The sequence below is a fragment of the Ambystoma mexicanum genome, chromosome 9 (genome assembly GCF_040938575.1).
Source record: "Ambystoma mexicanum isolate Mex_15411 chromosome 9, UKY_AmexF1_1, whole genome shotgun sequence".
Classification (NCBI taxonomy): Eukaryota; Metazoa; Chordata; class Amphibia; order Caudata; family Ambystomatidae; genus Ambystoma; species Ambystoma mexicanum.
In genome coordinates this window covers 512,985,786-513,001,280 of record NC_090931.1, presented here as the reverse complement: position 1 = coordinate 513,001,280, position 15,495 = coordinate 512,985,786, and the positions used below count along the sequence as shown (strand labels likewise).

Sequence of the window (15,495 nt, the reverse complement as noted above, 5' to 3'; positions counted from 1 at the left end):
TCTCTCTCTCTCTCTCTCTCTCTCTCTCTCTCTCTCTCTCTCTCTCTCTCTCTCTCTCTCTCCTCTCTCTCTCTCTCTCTCTCTCTCTCTCTCTCATCGGCCACCTGGTCAAATTTCCTCCTTCCTCTCCGAGTGGGCGGACCTCTCCTCCTCACTCCAGTCCTCAACCACTCAACTCCTCATTCCTGGAGACTTCAACATCCACCTGGATGCCTCCGGTCCCCCCTATGGACTCTTTCGCGACCTCTGCGGACTCTCTCTCACTCTCTATTCTCCCGTCGGGCCGACCCATTCTGCAGGGCACACTCTAGATGCCCCGATCTCTTCTGACCTTCCCCTCTCTGTCCCTCTCTCCTGGAGTGATCACTTTCTCCTTTCTTCCCACCTCACCCTCCCTACCCCACTGGCAAAGCCACCCTCGTCACTGCCAACTTCCTTCTCGGTCATCCAACCCATGAAGCGTGTGTCAGTTGAGGCTTTCGCTGCCACCTTCTCGCCCCCTCTCCCCCCCCCCCCCTCAGCTGACTCCCATCCTGACACAGCCCTCTCCTCTCTCCACTCTGCTATATCGGATACTCTTGATATCCTTGACCCCGTCATGAGAATCCGCCTGAAGCCCAAAGCCAAATGCAACTCCTGGTATGACTCTGATCTCGTCACCCTTAAACGCAAGTGCAGGGTGGCAGAGAGGAAATGGCGTGCTTCATGTTCATCCTCTGACAAACTGGCCTGTTGCCTGCTCCAAAGGCAATACCGGCTCTCCGTTCTCACCAAGAAGAGAGCCCTTATCCAAGCCTGCATCACTGCGGCATCTAACAACTCGGCCGAACTCTTTAAAATCTGCAAGGAGCTGGCCAATCCTGGTGCAGTATCTACCTCTCCTATCCCCTCCCAGGCCCTCTGTACGGCACTGGCCTCCCACTTCATTTCAAAAACTCAGGACATCCTGTCCTCACTCTCCTCCCATCACCTCCCCCCCTCTACTCCTGCCCGTCCTCTGGCCCCTCTGCAGCCACCCCTCCTCTCTCCTTCTCTGCCTTACCCCTTTTTTCTGCTGACGAGGTTTCGAGACAAGTCCGATCTATGAAAGTCTCGTCAAAACAGGTCCACCCCTGTTCCTCCAAAACTATCAAGGACCTCCTTGGCTCCTGTCCTTGCTGACTTCTGCAACCACTCCTTCGCCTCTGGAGTCTTCCCATCCCCTCTCAAGCACTCCCTTGTGCACCCCCTTCTTAAGAAACCCTCTTCCGACCCTTCCTGCCCAGCTAACTATCGCCCAATCTCTATCACTCCCTTCCTGGGCAAGCTCCTGGAGAAACTGGCCATCTCCATCTTAATCTCCATGCTGAATCTGTTGGTAGCCTTCATGACCGTCAGTCTGGCTTCAGAGCCGCCAGAAGCACGGAAACTGCTCTCCTGAACATCCGTGAGGATCTACTCTCGAACCTTGACTCTAACATTCCATGTGTTCTCATCTTGCTTGATCTCTCTTCTGCCTTTGATACTGTCAACCATACCATCCTGCTCAACCGTCTCCGTGATAACCTGGGTATCTCTGGACAGGCTCTGGTTTGGCTGACCTCTTTCCTCTCAAATCGACCCTCCCAGGTCCAACTGGGGTCTTTCCTCTCTGACATCTTTTTCTCTACCTGTGGTGTCCCCCAGGGTTCTAACCTATCTCCCAGGCTGTTCAACCAGTATCTGGCACTTCTTGCCCACCGCATTGCTGCTCTCTGCCCCAACTTTCAGTGCTATGCGGATGATACCCAGCTCATTTTCAGGCTACACTCGGCCTCCTCTTCTCCTTCCCTCATCTCTGAGTGTCTTTCTGCTATCCAGGAATGGTGTGCCGCCAACGACCTCTGCCTTAATGCCAGTAAGACTGAGATCCTACTCATCGGCACACCCACTCCCTCCTTCCCTGCAGCTCTCTGGCCGGTCTCTCTTGGCCCTCTTCCTGCTCCTACCTGCAAGGCAAAAAACCTCGGGGTCATCTTCGACTCCACACTCTCCTTCTCTCCTCACATTTCTGGCGTTTCTAAGAAGTCACACTACCAGCTTCACCTCCTCAGAGGTATCCTTCCTTTCCTCTCCTTCCCCCAGAAGCTCACTGTCTCCAGAGCCCTGGTTCTCTCGAAGCTGGACTACTGTAACAGCCTCTATCTAAATCTGTCTGCCTCTACTCTCCGCCCGCTGCAACTCATCCAGAACAGGACTGCGAGACTTGTCCTTGGCCTCAAGCCCAGGGACCGTATCTCTCCAGGACTGAAATCTCTACACTGGCTCCCTGTGGCTGCGAGGATTAAGTTCAAAACCCTCTGCATTGTCCACAAGGCCTTCTGGGGCCTTGGGCCAAAATACCTTCAACTCTCTCTTCCTAAATATCTTCCTTCTTGAGCTCTTCGCTCATCCGCCTCCAACTCCCTCAGGGTCAGCTGCTTCTCCAAGCAACGAGTTGGGGGGAGATCTCTCTCCGCAGCAGGGGCCTCCCTCTGGAACAGCCTTCCTGCCTCCCTGAAACTTGAGGAGAACCATCTCCGGTTCCGGAAGCACCTCAAAACCTTCCTCTTTGCTTCTGCTTTCTCTCCCCCTCTCCCCTGCTAAATCACTGAAACTGTACTGAATCAGCAACTGGGCCACTCACCAATCTCGGCCCTTGGCCCAGCCACTCTCCCCTTCACTGCCTCCCTGGCAACCCCTGCACTACGGGACTGTCTCTGTATCCTTACAGCCCCCCCTTCCCAGCACTTGTCTGCACTTATCCTGCACTTGCCACCAGCTGGTCCTTATTATTTATCTTGTATTTTACTAATCACTTTGTACTGCACTTTCCCCTCTCCCTTTCCCCCTTGCACTTTTCCCGTTCCCCCTACCCATGTACTTGCGCGATCTGAATGACACCTGGCCTAGTAGGATCGTTTGTCTCCCCTTGTCCCCCCCCCTCCCTGCCTCGTCGCGCCTTGAAACACTTGTGTATAGGCGCATTACAAATGCCTTATCATATCATAACTACCGTACGGCGATTCATGCCGGCTTTACGATGGGCTCAAGAGGGGTACTTCTATTAATACACAAAAGGCTCCCCCTGACTCTCTCAAATGTAACCCAAGACATAGGAGGCAGATTTGTATACACCACAGGGAATCTCTGGAACCAAACGATAGCCATGCTGGCAATCTATGCGCCACCTATACTACCATCAACATTAATCGAGGATATTACGCCCATACTTACCAATGATATGTCCAACACCTTCATCCTGGGAGGAGACTTCAATGAAGTTATGGATGTAGAACTAGACTGCACACACCTAAGAGGAAGAAACCCTAGCACCAATACCAAACGTGTTGCTTTCGTGACCGCAATGGGCTCGAGGGATATGTGGCGGGACCTGCACCCCAACACAAGAAAATACTCATACCACTCTGGTGCCCATGCTTCCCTCTCGAGATTAGATTACTTCTTCCTCCCAGCGATAAATTTACACAAAGCTATAACTGCAACCCTGCTGCCGAGGGGTTTCACGGATCACTCCCCATTGGTAATGGAGATGTTGACGGAGAGACCGCTCCCCCCACCATATTGGCACCTCAACAGCTATTACCTCTGTTTCCCAGACCTTATAGAACAAATACAAACTGCTGCAAAGAATTACTTTGAACTAAACACCGGATCAGTGAGAGATCCTTGTGTACTGTGGGAGGCGTACAAAGTGGTACTCAGAGGAGAGATCCTATCCTGGATCACTGCCCATAAGAGGAAGCACCAAAAATCACTGGAGGAAGCGGAGACAAACGTAAAATGAGTGGAGGAGACTCGCCTCTCCCTAGACCTACCTGACACACACCGAGCATTAATGCTAGCTCAAAAACATCAACAAAATATAGCCCTAGACTGCGCCAAACAAGCGCATAGAGGGATGTGCGCTAGAATATATGAAACAGGCGATAAAGCTAGCAAAATGCTAGAGTGGCTTGAACGCAGGGATGATGGGCACAGTCAGGTCAGAGCTATAAAACCTGATAACGCAGATCCGCTGGTAACTGACGAAGACATAACAGAGGGCTTCGCGGCATACTACACGATGTATACAAACCACCAAATGCCCCTATCGATGTCTCAATATTAGATGAAATTCCTCTCCCCTCTCTAAATGACGAACAAAAAACGCTGCTCGAAAGGGACATCACAGAAGAACTAGTGGCGGCCAGGTCGCAGTTACAATACGGGAAAAAACTGAGCCCAAATGGGTTCCCAATAGAAATATGGAAGAAAATGGGACCGAGCGAATTGGCCCCGCACCTACTGCACATGTATAACAATTCGAGAGAACAAGACCATCTCCCTGTAGATCTTAAGAAAGCCACCATAACTGTGATACCTAAAAAAGAAACCCCCAGATAAATGTGGATCGTATAGACCAATCTCCCTCAAACAGTGAAACCAATCTTTTGGCGAAAGTACTTGGTTACAGAATGCAAAGAGTCATAACATCACTGGTACATGCGGATCAGTGCAGCTGTATGCCGCAAAAATCCACGCGCATGAATATATACAGGCTCCATGCAGCAATAGAAAAGACATCTACCCTACAGAACCCCCGGGCACTACTGGCAATAGACTTTGACAAGGCCTTTGACTGTCCACTGGGAGGCACTTTGGGAGATAAATCAGCACATGGGATTTGGGGAATATTATGAGTTAGAAAAGACTCCTCTATAGCTCCCCCGAACCTGAAACCAGAGTGAATGGGTAGCCATCAACACCCTTTACACTTGGGAAAAGAACAAGGCAAGGGTGCCCACTATCTGCAATGCTCTTCGCCCTGGCAACAGAACCTCTAGCCGCCCTGTTAAGAAATATGCAAACACGGAAAGGTTTCCAGCTGGTCGGCCGAGAGGGAAGACAACGTTTCCCTATATGCAGACGACCTGTTGATTTAAATGAGTGACCCCGTGGACTTGTGTCCAATCGTAACAGATCTATTGAGGCGATATGGGGCCTTCAGTGGCCTTTCGGGTCAACTGGTCCAAATAAATACTGTTCCCAATGGCAGGTGAGGGAGATAGAATTCCAGCACACTGTCCCTATAAAATAGAGACGAGCCACTTTCGCTATCTGGGCATAAAAATAACCCAAAGGCTAGGCTAATACGTGACCAGGAATCTGCACCCGGTCAGGGAGAGATTCAGGGAAGATGTACACCACTGGATCTCTCTGCCCCTGACCCTGCTTGGCAGAGCGGCATTATTTAAAATGATGACCCTGCCCAGCTTTCTATACATTCTCCAAAAAGCCCCATTGTATATTCCACCACGAGAATTTCATAAAATGGAAAGCATAATCAGGAAGCTGGTGTGGCGCGGCGGACGCACGCCTATAGCGCTACAAACGCTGCAACGTTCCATATGGGAAGGAGGCATAGGACTCCCCCGGCTACAAATGTATTATTGGGCAAGCCAGATGGCAACAGTCAATGACATGCTAGATGGGGATAAAACACTACCAGACATCAAGAGTGACATAATGGGGAATCCAGGAACTGCCCCACTGGAAGGCCTTTACCACAAACTTATCCTCCCCACGGAACATGGCAACACATAAAACACTAATCTGGACAGAAGAACAAATACATTGGGTGGGACAAAAAAAAAAAAAAAAAAAAAAAAAAAAAACGACATTCACACCGGTACAACCCTTGCGGAGAAACAAGAACCTCCCCGAGGTAGGCAAACTCCCTAGATGGCCGAGCTGGGAACAAGCTGGGATAATGAGGGTTGAAGACGTTATATTGAATGTTAAACTGATACCCTTTGAAGATCTAACCTCCAGCTTAAATCTCTCCGCTACTGAGCGATACAGACACATGCAACTACAACAGGCACTACAGAGCCACCTCCCAGCCCTGTCTGATATGCCTGACTGTACCCCAGAGGAATATAGTTCTAGAGAGTATTGCCACTAAGATCACCTATATTATGTACAATGCACTAACCTCCTTTGGCACGCCTGAGTTGTTAAGCCTGAAGGCGAAGTGGGAGAAAGAGGTAGGGGCAATCCTGCCGGAAGACTGGGTCACAATTTTAATGTACCCACGTGAAACAGCAATATCATCTAGACTTAGGCTTGTCCAGTTCAAGAAATTGCATAGGGTGTACTACCAGAGTAGCGCTCCACCGTTGGGGCAAAATTGCAGACTCACAATGCCTGAGATGCCGCACAGAAGAAGGTACATTCTACCACATACTTTGGGACTGCCCCAACATCCAACAATACTGGCAGCAATGCTGTGATGAACTTTCAAAAGTCCTGGGACGAACGATCCCAAGGTACCCAAAACTATTATTGTTGGGAGTGGAAGAAGAGTAAGCAATGACACAATACGAAAAAGCCCTCTTCTCGACCGCCACCTCACTGATTAAAAGGAACATAGCGCAGTTATGGGGAGCTGGAGAGAACCTGCAATACGAACAATGGGTCACAGATGTGAATATGTGTATAGCAATGGAGCAATGAGGTACAACGCCAGAGGATGCCCAGGTAAAGCCCGAAAAATCTGGCAAAAAAGGGAAGACACGCAATAAAGTGTTATCAACAGGCTGACACATGTCCATAAGACTATTGTAATATGATTAACAGTGATATGATGAATGTGTTTGGTTATCGTGGATCCATGTCTTGGTTGTGAGTTATTGAAATTCGACTCCCTTGGAGTCGAAGTTGTGTTATGTATTGTCTAAATAAAACCAATAAAATGTGTTTTTAAAAAAAAGAATGGAAAGAGGGGAAGGTTGTTGGGAAGAGGGGAGATGAAGGTTGAAGTCGCTGAGTACAGTAAGGGGAGGAGGGGAGGGGGAGATGAGAGAGAAGGTGGTCCAGGTCATCATAGAAGGAGAAAAGGGGGCCAGGCGGTCTATAGATAGTTAGAAATGAAATAGCGTGAGGTGAAGTGAAGGATTTGTACAGGTATTCAGAGGAAGGGAAGGTAGGAAGAGGCGTTGTAGAGGGGGAGGATAGACATTTAGGGTGATAGAGGAGACCGATGCCGCCACTGCGACCAGGGGGCTGTAGACATGAGAAGAGGAGGAGCTGGTGAGGGAAGCAGGTACAGTAGGAGTTGTGAAGGGGGGATCCAAGTTTCGGTTATACAGAGGAATTGAAGGTTAAGTCGCAAGAACATGTCAAGAACAGCTGCAGTCTTGTTGCAGAGGGATCTTGCGTTCCAGAGGGCGATATTGATGAGGCTGGAGGGTTCAACGATGGGGGGGAGGGGGGATAGATGAGGTTGGGACTATGAGGGAGGGTAGAAGGGGGATGGCGTGAACAGGGGAAGGGGTTGAGCGTGGGGATGGTCATGGGGATAAGGGAGAGGGAAAGGGAAAGGAGAAGGGGCCAGAAGTAAAGGTGAGAAGAGGGGGAAAAGAGCAAAGAGTAAGGCGGGAGAGGAGAGTGGTATCTGGAAACACGCATGTCAAGAGGAGGGAGGAGAAATTGATGGACTGGGAGGTATGGTGAGAGTACTGGTGTTGGAGGCTAAAGAGGGGCAGGGAGAGTGGCGAGAAGGAGCGCTGGGGTAAGGGGGAGAAGGGAATAAGGGGGTCTCAGGGGGTGAGAACACCGAGGAGCTGTTGGGTATGGAAGAGAAGGAGGTTTTGTAGGAGGAGGGTTAGGGAGCTGGTAGAATTAGGAGGCCAAAAGGAACCAGCCAAGGCAGTACTGGTAAAGGCATCCTAAGGTGGTAAGCAAGCAAAAGCCAGCAGTCAGGAGAATACAGAGGAGTCTGGCAGGGCCCAAGCGGGTGAGGAGGGAAACCGCTGGAGGTGGGCAGGCCCAAAGGGGAGAGGGCCGTAGAGGGGGGAAGAGGGTGAGAGCACTGGGGAGAAGACAGTGCCGGGACGCTGAAGTTGTGAGGAAGCAGCAAGAGTAAGAGGCTGGAGTGGTCAGAACGTAGCAGAGCAGCCGGGAATTGAGGCCAGTAGAAAGGAGAACACAAATGGTAGGCATGGAGCACCAAGCAGGTAAAGAGGTAGGGCGCTGGTGGTGGGCAAGCCCAGGGAGGAGTGGACCCAATGAGATCTGGGTGCTGCAGGGAACGTGAAAGTGTCAGTAGAGGAGGAAGTCAATAGCCAGAAGGATAATGCTAAGGCCCGGGCACAAGCGCTACACTGGCAAGACCCACGATGTTGAAGAGGCAGGTCGCAAGAGGCAGGCGGACTAATGAAGGAGAGGGTCCAAATAGATCCAGTTGCAGCAGTGAAAGTTAACTTGCAGTCAGCATTGATAATTAACTTGGAGTCAGCGTGATAGTCAGTTGCAGGAGGAGTAGTACTGTAGTCCAGGCATGCACAAACTACCAACAGAAGGATCCACATTGAAAAAAGCAGATCTCAGGAGGAGGGCAGATCCAGTGAGAGGGCTAGCGGAGAACAGGACCCCTTGATCAAGCAAAGAGGAGAAGAACAGTCAGTAGAGTGGGAGGCAGACCAGGGTGGAGAGTGTCAGTGGAGGTCCGAATCCGTGGACAAGCAGGTGCGCAGTAACTGACGTGGTTGGGGTCTAGAAGGTAAAGGCGCAGCCCGGAGGAGCAACACGCAAGAGGACAGGAGATCAGGGGCAAGAGGAGCGATGATGCAGTCAGGGCAGGCACAAGCATCCAAACGAAAGACACACGCAGGAAAAAGCGGTTTTAGGAGGAGGGGAGCTCCAAGGAGAAGGCCTGCATAGATCTGAGCCCTTTGAGCCAGTAATGAAGGAGAAGAGCAGTCGGGAGGAGGCAAACCAGGGTGGAGGGGTTTGCAGAGGCCAGATCGCTGCAGGAGAGCAGGTGAGTAGCAGCGGAGGAGGCGGGGGCTGGAGGCAGGTGCGCAGGCAGGTTGGGCACAGCCCGCACCAACAGGTCCAGAGGAGGTGTGGAGTCACCCCGCAAGAGGACCAGAACAAGCGAAGACTCCGGGGCAAGGGGACCAGCACGGCTGCAGTGCGTCCACCTGGGAAGCAGAAGGGGCTAGGTACCGTCTGACAGGGCCCAGTGGCGAGCATGTGCGTTGCAGCGGAAGAGGCAGGGGGTTGAGGTAGGGGCACTGTCCGGTTGAGCACAGCCCACACCAGCAAGTCCAGAGGAGGCGGGGAGTCGCCCCGCAGGAGGACCAAAGCAGACGAAGACTCCGGGGAAGGGGACCAGCACGGCCACAGTGTGTCCACCTGAGAGGCAGAAGGGGCTAGCTACCGCTTGACCAGGCCCAGAGGAGACTCTCCAGAAGGACTGGAGAAGAGGCAATCTCTGGGAGGAGGGGACCAGCCACAGCTGCTGCACGTCCACGAAGGTAGAGGTTGAGAGGACCGGTGTTGGCCAAGGGAGGGCACTGGTGTTGACAGGTGGGCCACGGTCAGGGCGGAGCAGGCAGGAGGGAGGGAGGGATAATCCAGGGGCAGCAGGAGGAGGTCGGGATGATCCAGGTGCAGCAGGAGAAAAACAGGTGCGCCTGCTCTAGGAGTTGAGCGGGAAGAGGCCTAACTGCCAGAGAAGCTGCGAGAATCTTCAAGCCGGAAAGAAAATGCGATTCAGAGAGAAATTTGACCCAAAGGTGCCCCAAGGGTGAAGAAGCAGGAACGGAGAGAGGGGCAATGGAAAATTGTTGTATATAATGAAGTCATAAGGTTTGAATCAGCCTGACAGAGGGAGACGGGTTCAGGCGACCGAGCTTCTGCGCCCCCTGGTGGTGTTTCACCAGGGACCAATCAGGGACCACTGGGGTCTTAATGCTCGCATGCACACCAGACACTGTCACCAGTAGTGTGGATTGGGACCCGACAGTCCCAGACTACTTCCAGGGTGCCTACAAACGTAACCGGCAGAGGCCCACGAAAGAATCTTATTTTTGCAGGCAAATGCATGCCCAAAAAAGGAAATCCCAGTGCTGGAAGGCAGGTAGAAGGCAAATGGACAGAATGGCCAAAAGGAACAAAAAGGACCTTGCGGCACGGCCATGTTGGACACTAGCCACAGTCAGGAGCCACATGTGGTAAACGCAGTAACGCTCAGTAAAAAGTTATACAAAGAAAAGAAAAAGCTACTGCTGCCACGAGTTTGTCCTGACGCACATTGTACAAGCACCCAAAATTCCTTTGAGGGTGTGTAGGGCCATAAAACACAGAGGCACCACTTGCACGGTACTGTAAGGTACTTTGCGCAATCCTAAAATGTTATCAACAAGTGGCAACAAAGTCGAAAAACGAAGAGAAAGAAAGTTTCTCAGTACTGACAGCCTGAAGGACATGTCAGTTTCGCCAGAACGAGTGAAAGCCCAGTGGAGTGGTGCTGTAGGCTGCACTCCACTGTAAAAAAGTCAGGTCAGGATACAAGAGCAAATGCAAAAGGTTTGGTGGTCCATTGACTATGGAGGAAAAGATGCTTCTAGAGAAATATTTCCCAACAGAAGCTAAAGCTTACTGAATATGTTTCCAATTAGAAATTCACACGCTGGAAAAGTAGAAAGTCTTAGAACAGTACAAGCAAAATGGGCAAGGGCACAGAAGGCATATTGGCTTCCAAGATGGCAGCCAGGTCGGTTAGAGACTGGGTACCACCCCATAAGCGCATAGTAGCCCCATGTACACCCAGGGAAGTTGGCAAATGCCAGCCATCAACCAATTATGAGATGCCGACCCTCATTGAAAAACACTCAGAGGGGGGAACATAGTAATATTGCAACCAGTCCTAGTTGTGTGGGGGTTGCAAGAGCAGGAGGCTTGTTTTCAGAGAAGGATGGATACAGGAGAGTACTAGAAAGGAGGAAGGCAATGAAGGTTGGAGAGCTGCAAGCTTAAGAGAAGGAAGAGGCTGAAGAGGTGGAGAGGTGGCAGCGAGAGAGAGGAGGAGGAGGAGGTGACATCTACAGAGAAGGTGGTGGTGGTAGTGACAAAGCATGCAGGCAGGGACGTCATTTAGGGGTCGCAACTGCGACCTCGGAGGTCTCCCTTGTGACCTCAAAAAAATATAAAATAAATAAAAAACACATTTTTTTTGTAATGCGAGCTCCTGGGCTGTGGCCAGCACATGTGGCTCTTTACCTCTTGACTTCTGGAGTGGCTGGATTTCTTGTTCAGGCCCCTTAAAAAAAAGAAGAAAAATAAGAACAGGAGTGCCACAAGTCTAACACTTTCAGCACTGACCTTAAATAAGGAAGGATAGGAATACCAAATAACATGCGTTTCTGGAACTCTATACAATAATTGCTAGACTCATTGAAGGTTTATTTCAGGCACACTTCAGGGGGTGAGTCACTGATTTAGTCTGTTCTTAAACACCTCAACTCAGCCTTTCATCCTTCTGAGGTCGATAAATGAGTACCAACACAGGTTGGGTGATATTGGGTGTATATTTTTTCTATATAAAGAGCTTAAGCGTAAGTGCTATATAATAAGACATTATCATTTGGTCATGGACGTCTGCTTGCATTCACAGTAATTTGGTAATATGGGCCTATACACACTGATCTTAACGATACATATGGCGATCCATTCTTGCATGAAATGTACATCACATTATAGTGATATCGTAACCATATTTTTTTCGTAGTGTACAATGCTATGTGATGCCACTTCCTGTTTTGTCAACGGGTGAAAGGGTGTGTTCCATCGCTTCCCGCGATATAACTTCGTGGTGGGGTCAAATGACATCACTTCCTGTGTTGTCATCAGGGGGTCAAGGGTCATGTGATGTCACTTCCGCTACCCCTGGCATTTTGGTGAAATGACATCCCTGCATACAGGTGGTAACAGCTGTGGAAGAAGTGGTTAAGGAGGTTGTAATAAAATAATTGGATGAAACAGTGAATAGAATGGCCCGCGGTCGTAAAAAGGAGGTGGTAGAAATAAGACAAATCCAAGATTGAAGACAGTGGGTAGTGGCAACGACGAAAGCCTACGGGGACGAGACATGAGGTAGTGTTGACAAGTACTGCCAGAAGTAGTAGCATTAAGAAGATCCAAGATAGTATAGAGGAGGTTAATGCGTTGAGAAGAGTCCAACGTGGCAGAAATTAATTGATGCAAAGGATAGTGGCTCAAGGTGATGGCCATAAGTACTGGCCATAGCGTCAGTGAGAGAACACTGACAAATAAGAAGGCGGAAAAGGTAGTTGCATAAACAAAGGAGGTGGGGACTGGAAAGGCAGTGAAGATTGGATGTAGAAAGAAGGTGGAAGAAGTGCTCGTTGACAAAGGAGAGAGTGTTAGCATTAGAAGACTTGACTGTTATTGAAGATGGGAGTGTAACGGTACACCAGTATAAATACCATGAACAATTTCATTTACATCTACAAATCTTGACCTGGCTGACATCGGTTTACTGTGGGGCCAGCAGAAAGCCTGCATTTGTAATTTGCAGTTTCACATGCACCACATATTATAGTGTAAGGCGCACATTATAGTTTTTCAGCCAAGCGAAGAGGCGGATTCTGCCTGGGCTGATACATTAGTAGGCGCAAGTTGGAGACTGGTGGCAAGCAGAATTCCACATAGGGTTTCATAAAAGCAGCCCACTTTTCGCTGTTTTACCATTGCCCAACTGTCCGAGATTATGACAGCTAGCGCTCCAAACCACCAGCCAGTGCCCCGAGTGGCCCAAAAAGAAGAGCATATACACAAAGTTGGTTACTGGCAGGTGTCTGAGTCACCACCCCAGCAAAGATTTGGTTCAGAGCTGTGTGCCACACCCACATTTCCTAATCCACTGGGTGCAAAACAGTAATGTATTTTTGTTTTAATTAATTTTGGAAGTTTAATAATCATACAGGCATAAACAGCACTCATGTCACTTAAGTTGATCTTAATATGGGCAGTTTCTAATGTGACTAGGAGCGCCTGCCAACAATGTGCTTGGCATGTGCAATATACTGAAGTAAAAATACTCAATTGGAAAACTAGCTGGGTATTGCGCTGATCTACTACAGATCATATGAACACCCAGCTTGTTTTTCAATGTACACCTTCTTACAAGGCCTCCAGCCCTCACAAGGAGGATTGCAGGGGATGGAGACAGAAGGCAGTTGTAATGCAAGCCTTGTTGTGGCCTTTACACAGAACCTTAGTGAGGTTAGTAGCTTCATCAACCTAGCTGATGGAGCAAGGAGGCTGAACACAGCTGAGTCACTGTCAGCAATTACAAAGGATATCTGGAATAAGGCTCTGCATGGAGGATATAACTATCTATAGGGGGATCAGTTCTGGCCCAAGTTTCATCAGAGGAGCGCTGCAGTACGTGTGCGCTACTCCACATTGTTCACGCTAAATGCCGCAGCACGTGCGCTCGCGTGAGCTACGTGAACTTGCGAGAGCCAGAGGCCAGATATCCACATACCTCCTTTTGTTGAGCAGTTTTGCACTGCTGCATCACAAAGTCTGCAAACCTTGCAGGTCTTTGCCTCTGGCGGTGAGGCTGGTCCTCTCTGCTTGCCTCCTCCTTCAGCATCATCTCTGCTTCCCTTGTCAGTTCTGTTTGTATTTCACAATCTTCATTTTGCACCTCTGCCTGCCCTCTAGGACTCCCAGGAACAGCCCCCTTCCTAGTTCAACACAACTTGACTCTTGAAAAGGAGTCAGTGAAGTGTTCTGCACTTCGTTGTTTTGGTCAGCCCTTCTCCCGTCTTTCCATTCCTTCATTTGCACCTTTCTTTTCTTGATTCACCACACTACTTCCTCATGTCCACCGTGCCATCTTCCCTCAACCTCGACAACCATGGAGGTAATAGTGTGGATGCTGCTCTTCTCTCCCTCAACATGCGAAAAGGAGACACGTTGGTGGTCCTATTGGAGGTCAGCCGACCGGCAGCTATAGCTTCCTTGCCAGTTCTGTAATATTCCATTCCCAATGCTGTTGCTAGTTGTAACGCCCCTTTCATGAACCTGTTGGTCCTCTCCACAAGTCCATTAGCCTGGGGGTGATATGACACCTTTGATTGTGTGAAATTGTTATCCATCATGAATTTTTCCATTTCTCTGGTCACTAACCAGACGCCATTGTCGGTCACTATTTCGTTGGGCAAGCCTTCTCTCTGGAATATCCCTGTGAGAACGCCAACGACCTTGGACGTCATATCGGGAACAAATTCAGCTTCCACCCATTTGGAAAGCTAGTCGATCAGGACCTTTCCATATTTATGTTCCGGCGACATCACTTCGAGGGGACCAATGAAGTCCATACCCAGCTTGTGCCAGACTCCTTCCGCTATCTCGGTTGAAATCAGAGGTGATTGCCTAACCTTTAGCCTTTTATCGTTATTTAAGCACTCATGACACCTCCGACATGACTCATCTCGTCAATCATGTCGGGCCACCAATACGATTTCCTCACACATAGCCTCGTCAAGTGGATTCCTAAGTGCCTTACATGCGCCCTGAACATAATGACTTTCCTCATCCCCACCAATGGTAGGACTTGGCAGCCTGTCATCACTAAACCTTCCGACTCAAATATTTAATCAGTCACCTTCCATTACGGCCTTGGGCCTTCCGGAATAGTGCTCTCCTCTGGTCATCCTTTAATGGCCCATTCTGTCAGTCTTGCAATCGATGAGCCTCTCGTTGATTCTTCTTTCCAATGCCCTTCATTCATTTCGAGAAACTCTCTGCTTCTCAGCTCACCTATTGATGCCACAACACACTCATCCTTGAGAAAGTTGGTTGCTGCGCCTCTCCTTTCCGATCATCGCTAGATACAGTCTGCTTGGGAATTAGTCCATCCTACAATGTGTAGGACTTCAAAGGTGTACTTCTGCAGTTTAGCAACAATGCGGGCATGCCAGGTGTGAATCCCCCACTCCCCCGGCAGTTATGTGAATTAACGGCTTATGGTTTGTTACCAACTGACATTTTGTGCCTCAAACATTTGTTCTGAAATATTCAACTGCCCAGACAAAGGCTAACATTTCTTTTTCCTTAGTGGAAGAATTCATTTCAGTCTGGGACAATGCCTTGGAAGCAAAAACCCCTATATGTTCCACATTGCCTTTCTTTTGCGCAAGGGTAGGCCCTAAGCCATCCGTACTGGCATCAGTTGTAAAGATAGTCTCTTACAACAGATTGAATGTCAGGAGGCACAGGGTGTTTATACTTCACTCTTTGACCTTGTCGAACACCTTAAATTGTTCTTGGTGCCAGCTGTACTCGGCGCCTTTTTTTAGCACTCCCTCTGTGGTGCAGTGGTCTGAGAACCTCTGAACAAATTTTGCATATTATTCTGCAAGGCCCAAAAACTACCTCAGTTTCATTTTGTTCGCAGGCACTGGGGCTTTCACAATTGCCTGTAATAACTTACTCTTCGGGCTGATCCACCCCCCCCCCCCTCTCCCTCGAAATCTTGTAGCCCAAGTACTCCCAACTCTTTGACTTTGATCACACGATTGTCACAGCTTGATCTCAACCCAGCTTCCTGTAATATGGCGAGGACCATCCTTAGCACAACATCATGGGTCTCAACGTCCTCAGCGAAGATCA

The 15,495-nt window shown here is 49.6% G+C and overlaps 1 protein-coding gene across 4 annotated transcripts in view; it reads right to left on the bottom strand.

Annotated features, from left to right (window-relative positions):
- Positions 1-15,495, bottom strand: part of CLUH (clustered mitochondria homolog) — a 2,231,193-nt gene that overhangs the window by 2,071,438 nt on the left and 144,260 nt on the right. Inside the window, exon 2 of one of the 4 annotated variants that reach the window (XM_069615064.1) lies at positions 11,071-11,110. The exons of the other annotated variants lie outside the window; for them this stretch is intronic. The gene's annotated coding sequence lies outside the window, so the exon portion shown is untranslated. The remainder of the gene's footprint in view (positions 1-11,070; positions 11,111-15,495) is intronic. 4 annotated transcript variants of the gene reach the window in all.